The following is a 7,919-nucleotide window of genomic DNA, read 5'->3' on the forward strand; positions in this document are numbered from 1 at the left end:
AATACTGGGGAATGATATTCATATGATTGAATTCATATGACATTTTTATAAGACAAAACATAAATTTGTAAATTTAGTAATTCCTTGAAAATCATTTACTGGCCACAACTTATATGTAAACTAATTACTACTTTATAATAATTGAAAAAATATTCTTTGCGTTTAGCTTCATGTCACATTTCCAGGTTGCATTGTTCTCAAAAGCAGAGAAGATCACAAAATTGCACATAACTCTAGGCTCGAAAAGTGCTTGAAAATTATTACTACATCACTTTGAAATTTTTCTCTCATGAATAAACACTTGTAATACTGATTTATTTTAGTGTAACCAAAAGGAGCCGTTCCATTAATACAAAATGAAAATATATACAATAAGGCAGTATTAAATATTTAACATATAAAAATTTATTCACAAACATATTCTACTAATTAAAGGTTGTAAGTGCTAAATTGAATAGAAAATTAAGGCAAGTGCATCTATATTTTGCCAGGAAGCTTTCTCAGAATATTCAAAAACTCCTTTTCTATTCGAGTTATCAAAATGTTTGCATAATTCCTTCATTTTGCATTGTCGATATGCCCTTAATCCCTAATGTAGGGTCACAAATACATAATGCAGTCCCACAGAAGCTAATGAAGTGAGAGTATTATGCTCTATTATTCTCTGAAAGGTCCATTTATGTACATGGTGCTTCAATCCAAAAAATAAATCTTGTAGTTCAAATTGCCATATGTTTAGAATTTTAGCACAGGTGAGCACAGTAAGACCAACTGCCATTGCTTTAAATAATGTTATCCTGTGAATAAAAGAAAATAGCAACTGAAAGTGAATACAACTCACTGTTTCATATTATAAACAGAAAGTCATTAGGAAAAGAAAAGACTACAGTCAACGTCAATTGTTAACACACTGTTTAAACATATGCTTATCTAACTTTTGGGAAATGGTTGTTCTCTGACTTGTTGACTTGGTTTGTGTTTCAAAATCACTTATTTTATTTCATTTATTTATATTTTAATTTTCACTTCTAGACATTCTATTAGTTTGTTATGTACATAATAATGAGGGGCTTCATATTGACTTTTGTTTTTAATAAAATATGTATTAAAATACAAATATGGGCTCCCCCACCACTTCTGGACACCTGCACCTGCACCCCATGTGAACTCGGTGCCCCTGCCCCATGCAGACTCAGCGAATGTGCTGAAACTTCTCGGCAAATGTGCTGAAACTTCCCAGTGTGTTTGGGGGCTCGTGCGGACATTTTAAATTATCCAGGAGGGCAGGGCCCCATATTTGGGTGGGTTGGCTCCCATCCTGAGACATCCTTTGACAGGTACCATACTCACATCAAGGCACTGAGGACTGGGAGGTTTGAGAGGTGGATGACTGTGAACCATATATACATTTTTTTAATTTTTAATTTTTTTCTTTTTCTTTTTCCCAATCTATTTTCCTTTTATTTACTTATTCCCTTGGAGTCCTTTTATTCCTTTTCTCATACTAACGACCAACTTCTTTTGATCCAGCTCTCACACTTCCCTTGATCAGTTACCTCTGTTTACTCACTTCTTATCCCATTAACAGTTACATCCTATACCCCTCCCCATCCTCTTTATCTACCACTAGAAGTTGTAGAACTCATTTCAAGTCAATTGGTTATATTGTAGATAATAATTAAACTCTTCCTACCTTTTTATTACAATAATTTTAACATCTTTTTAGGGTCTATCTTGTATAGGGCTGTATATTGTTTGTATCAGGTGCTGCTACTATTGATCTTTCCCTCAAAGGAGAGGTACTGGAAACTGCAGAGTCACAATAAGCCTACAGGGGGAAAATTGCAATACCTCAGATCTTCACTGCTAGAAGGGAATATACAGAAACAATATGAAAAAACAAGGGAAGAAAGCATCCCTAACAAACAAGATGCTATTTTGATAGAATCTAATGACAGCATGGCAGTAGAAATGACAGAAAAGAAGTTTAGAGTCTACATAATTAAAATGATCTATGAAGGAAAACACCAGATAAGAGAGCAAATGCAGGCAATGAATGACAGCACCAATGAACAGTTAAAAGAGCAAATACAGAAAGCAAAGGAGCACTTCAATAAAGAGATAGAAATTCTGAACAAAAACCAAACAGAAATACTTGAAATGAAAGAAACAATAAACCAAATTAAAAGCTCAATAGAAAGCATCACCATCAGAATAGATTTCATGGAAGACAGAATCTCAGACAATGAAGACAAAATATTTTATCTTAAAAATAAAATTGACCAAACTGGGAATATGGTAAGAAATCGTGAGTGGAATCTCTAAGAATTATGGAATATCATGAAAAGACCAAATTTAAGACTTATTGGAACTGAGGAAGGCACAGAGATATAAACCAAATGAATGAACAACCTGTTCAACAAAATAATATCAGGAAAATTCCCAAGCCTGATAAATGAAATGGAAAATCAAATACAAGAGGCTTACAGAACACCAAATGCAAAAAAAATTACAGCAGATCCACACCAAGGCAAATTAAAATGAAAATACCTCACATACAAAATAAAGATAGGATTTTAAAGGCTGCTAGAGAGAAGTGTCAGATTACATATAAGGGGGAACCAACATGGATATCAGCAGATTTCTCAACCCAGACACTAAAAGCAAGAAAAACCTGGAACAAAATATTTCAAGCTCTGAAAAAAAATGGATGCCAATCAAGAATCTTGTACCCATCAAAACTAACCTTCAGATTTGATGATGAAATAAAATATCTCCATGATAAATAAACGTTTAAAGAATTTACAAATAGAAAGCCTGCACTACAGAACATTCTCAGCAAAATATTTCATGGGGAGGAGTTGAAAAACAACAACACAAGTCAGTAAAGGGAGGAACTACACTAAAGGAAAAGTCAGTCAAAGGAGAAACCAAGTCCAGTTAAAAGACGAAAATAAGCCAAAATGACCAGAAATAAAAATGATGTCACAATAATAACCTTGAATGTTAATGGACTAAATTCATTAATGAAAAGACATAGACTGACAGACTGGATTAAAAAGAAAGACCCAACAATATGGTGCCTTCAAGAGACTCATCACAAGGAAAAAGACATCCACAGACTAAAGATGGAAGGATGGAAAATAATGTACCATGCACACGGACTCAGTAAAAAAGCAGGGATCTCCATCCTCATATTAGATAAAGTGAACTTCAAACCTAAGTCAGTCAGAAGAGATAAAGAAGGACGTTTCCTCCTGCTTCAGGGAACCATACACCAGCAAGACATAATGATTTTAAATATTTATGCCCCAAACAAAGGAGCATCTATATACTTCAAACAAACCCTTCTCAATTTTAAGAATCAGATATACCAAAGCACAGTAACAGCAGGTGGCTTTAAAACATCACTCTCTATACTGAATAGATTCTCCAAACAAAAACTGAAAAAAGAAACCAGAGAATTAAATAATACAATCACTGATATAGACTTAACAGACATGTATCATCCATCATCAAGCAAATACACTTTCTTCTGAGCAGCTCATGAATCCTTCTCCAAAATAGAACATATATATGCTATGCCAGAAAGAAGGATTAGTAAACATAAGAAAAAGAAATAGAGATACTACCTTGTATTCTATCAGACTATAATGGAATGCAATTAGAAATCAATGATAAAATAAAAAATAAAAACTACTCCTACACCTGGAGACTAAATAATATGCTACCTAATGAAGGAATGATAACAGAAGACATAAGGGAGGAAATAAAAAAATTCGTAGAGGTAAATGTGAACAACAACACAACATATCAAAATCTCTGGGACACTTGCAAAGCAGTACTAAGAGGAAAGTTCATTGCATTGAGCTCACACATTAAAAAAAATTAATTCAATAACTAAATAACCTAACATTACATCTGAAAGCCATAGAAAAAGAAGAACAGATCAACACCAAAAGTAGGAAAAGACAGGAAGTAAAAAAAAAATCAGAGCTGAAATCAATTAAATTGAAACAAGAGAAACAATTCAAAACAAAAAGTTGGTTCTTTGTAAAAGTAAACAAAATTGATAAACCCTTAGCCACACTAACAAAGTAAAGGAGAGAGTAAATTCAAATTACTATAATTCGTGATGAAAAAGAAAAGACCATGACAGACACCATTGAAATACATAACATAATTAGAAGGTACTTTGAAAATCTGTACTCCAACAATATAGAAAATATCAAAGACTTTGACAAATTTTTAGAGACGTATGATCCTCCCAAACTGAATCAGGATGACATAGACAATTTAAACAGATTGATTTCAAGCACTGAAATAGAAGAAGTCATCAAAGCCTACCAACCATGAAAAGTCCAGGACCAAATGGAATCTCAGCCTAATTCTACAAGACCTTTAAAGAAGAACTAATACCAATACTCCTCGAAGTATTCCAGGAAATAGAAAAGGAGGGAACCCTTCCAAATTCATTCTAGGAAGCTAGGATCACTTAGATACCAAAACCAGACAAAGACTCATCAAGGAAAGACAACTTTAGACCAACATCTCTGATGAACATAGATGCAAAAATCCTTCACAAAATTCTGGAAAATTTTGTGAAATTTTCACATATAAATTGCATACAAAATCATATTAAAAATATAGTGCACCATGATGAATTGTGGTTTATCCCAGGGATGCGAGATTGTTTCAACATCCAGAAATCAATAAATGTAGTTCATCACTTCAATACTATTAAAGTTAAGAATCATATGATTATTTCAATAGATGCTGAGGAAGCATTTGATTAAAAATAGAACCCTTTCATGCTTAAAACAGTAGAAAAAATAGGGATAGTAGGAACATACCTCGACATTGCAAAGGCTATCTATGATAAGCCCATGACCAACATCATTCTAAATGGAGAAAAACTGAAAGCATTCCCCCTAAAAACTGGAACAAGACAGGGATACCCTCTTTCACCACTTCTATTCAACATCATCCTTGAAACACTAGCCAGAGAAATTAAACAGACCAAAGAAATTAAAGGGATATGAATAGGAAAAGAAAAACTCAAGCTATCACTATTTGCCAATGACATGATTCTATATTTAGGATAAAAAATTACACCAGAAAACTTTTAAAACTCATAAACGAATTCCACAAAGTAGCAGGATATAAAATCAATTCCATAAATCAAACTCATTCCTATACATCAGTGACGAATCCACTGGAAGAGAAATTAGAAAAACTACCCCATTCACAATAACCTCAAAAATAAAATACTTGGGAATCAATCTAACAAAAGAGGTGAAAGACCTCTACAATAAAAACTACAGAACACTAAAGAAAGAAATCAAAGAAAACCTTAGAAGATGGAAAGATCTTGGATAGGCAGAATTAATATTGTCAAAATGGCCATTTTACCAAAGGCGCTATACAGATTCAATGAAATTCCAATTAAAATCCCAATGACATTTCTCACAGAAATAGAGAAAGCAATCATGAACTTCATCTAGAAGAATAAGAGACCTCAAATTATAAAACAATCCTGAACAGGAAAAGGGAAGCAGGAATTATCACAATACCAGACCTTAAACTACACTACAGAGCAATAGTAACAAAAATGACATGGTATTTGCACCAAAATAGACAGGCAGATCAATGGTACAGAATAGAAAACGAGACAAAACCATATAAAAACAGTCACCTCATACTAGACAAAGGAGCCAAAAACATACAATGGAGAAAAGATAGCCTGTTCAACAAATGGGGCTAGCAAAACTGGAAATCCATGTACAGTAAAATGAAATTAAACCTTTATGTCTCACCCTGCATAAAACTGAACTCAAAATGGATCAAGGACTTAGGAATTAGACCAGAGACCTTGCACCAAATAGAAGACAAAAGTAGGCCTGAATCTTCATCATGTTGACTTAGAATCAGACTTCCTTAACAAGACTCCCAAAGCACAAGAAATCAAAGCAAGAATCAATAAGTGGGGCGAATTCAAACTAAAAAGCTTTTTCTCAGCAAAGGATACAATCAATAATGTGAAAAAAGAGCCTGCAGAGTGGGAGAAAATCTTTTCCACACACACTTCAAATAGAGCACTTATCTCCAAAATTTATAAAGAAGTTACAAAATTTTACACCAAAAATACAAAGAACCCAATCAATAAATTAGCCAGGAACTGGACAGACACTATACAGAAGACATACAGGTGATTAATAAATATATGAAAAAGTGTTCAACATCTCTAGTAATTAGAGAAATGCAAATTAAAACAACTCTAAGATTTCATATTACTCCAATTAGAATGGCTATTATCAAGAACACAAACAATAATAGATGTTGTCATGGATGTGGGGAAAAAGGCACACTTTTAAATTGCTAGTGGAGTTGCAAATTGGTGCAGCCATTCTGGAAGGCAGTGTGGAGATTCCTCAGAAAACTTGAAATGGACCCACCTTTTGACCCAGTTATCTCATTCTTCTGTTTATACACAAAAGACTAAAAATTAGCATACTACTATAACACAGTCACATCAATGTTTAGAGCAGCTCAATTCATAACAGCTAGATTGTGGAACCAACCTAGATGCCCTTCAACAGATGAATGGATAAAGAAACTGTGGTATACATATACAATGGAATACTATTAAGCCACAATGAAGAATAATATTATGACATTTGCAGATAAGTGGATAGAATTGGAGAATATCATGCTAAGTGAAATAAGTCAACCCAAAAAACCAAAGGCGGAAAGATTTCCATGAAAAGTGGATGATGATATATAATGGGAATGGGGGGGTGGGGGTAAGAGGAAAATGGAGCAACTTTAGATTATGTAGACAGAAATGAGAGGGAGGAGGGGGCAGGGTATGAAAGATGGCAGAATGAGACAGACATCATTACCTTATGTACATATATGATTATAGAAATGGTATGAATCTACACTGAAACATAGAAACAAAAATTTGTACCCCATTTGTGTAGAATGAATCAAAATGCAGTCTGTAAGAATAAAAAAGTAATAAAAAAATACAAATTGGTGTATGCATATGTGTTGGTAATGAAAAGTAATAATTGATGACAATGAAGTGATAAATATATCATCAAAATAAAATTAAAAAGAAAATAGAGAAATTTGTTCTAATACATATGAAATTTTGTGTTGAAGAAGTCAGCAACTCAAAAACTCAAAATCTGAAATTTGTAATAAATGGTGCCAGAGTAACAAAATAGCCATTTGAGAGGGGAAAAAAAAAAAAAAAAAAAAAACTCCCACATAGAAATAGATCAGTTTCTTTCACCATACACCATAATGAATTTCAAATTTATTACATACCTAAGTGTTTTTTAAAGTATCCATACATGGGTCATATCTCTATGAGTCTGACTTAAATTACATTACTTTGAGAAAAATTGATAAATCTGATGACAAAATTATTAATTTCTGTAAGAGTCAAAAGTTTTTGTGTGCTTCTTTGTGTTTTGGTGTGCTATTATAAAGTACAGTAACTAAAGAGAATGATAATGAACTGTATATTTTAAGAAGTTGGGAATCAAAAATTTTGAATGCTTTGACCACAAAGGACTGATAAATATTCGAAGAGACAGGTATGTCTCCCCTTATTTAAATATTATACAATATGTACATGTATTGAAAACTCACAGAGTACCCAATAAACACAATTTTATGTTTAAGTAAAAAATAAGTTTAAAACTTCTGTAATCTCGTTATTACATTGGTTGTGCAGGAGTAGGACCTAGCCATTCTAAACTAATTTATATGTATATTAGGATTGAACAAACAGGTAAATTTACTAAACCTTTTATAGATCATGAGAATCATGTTTCTCATAGTCATGACAAGAGGTAACAAATAGAGAAACTGAGAATGTTGGAGTAACTCTGGTGTTGAGTTTTATA

The sequence above is a fragment of the Sciurus carolinensis genome, chromosome 2, assembly GCF_902686445.1.
Source record: "Sciurus carolinensis chromosome 2, mSciCar1.2, whole genome shotgun sequence".
Lineage (NCBI taxonomy): Eukaryota > Metazoa > Chordata > Mammalia > Rodentia > Sciuridae > Sciurus > Sciurus carolinensis.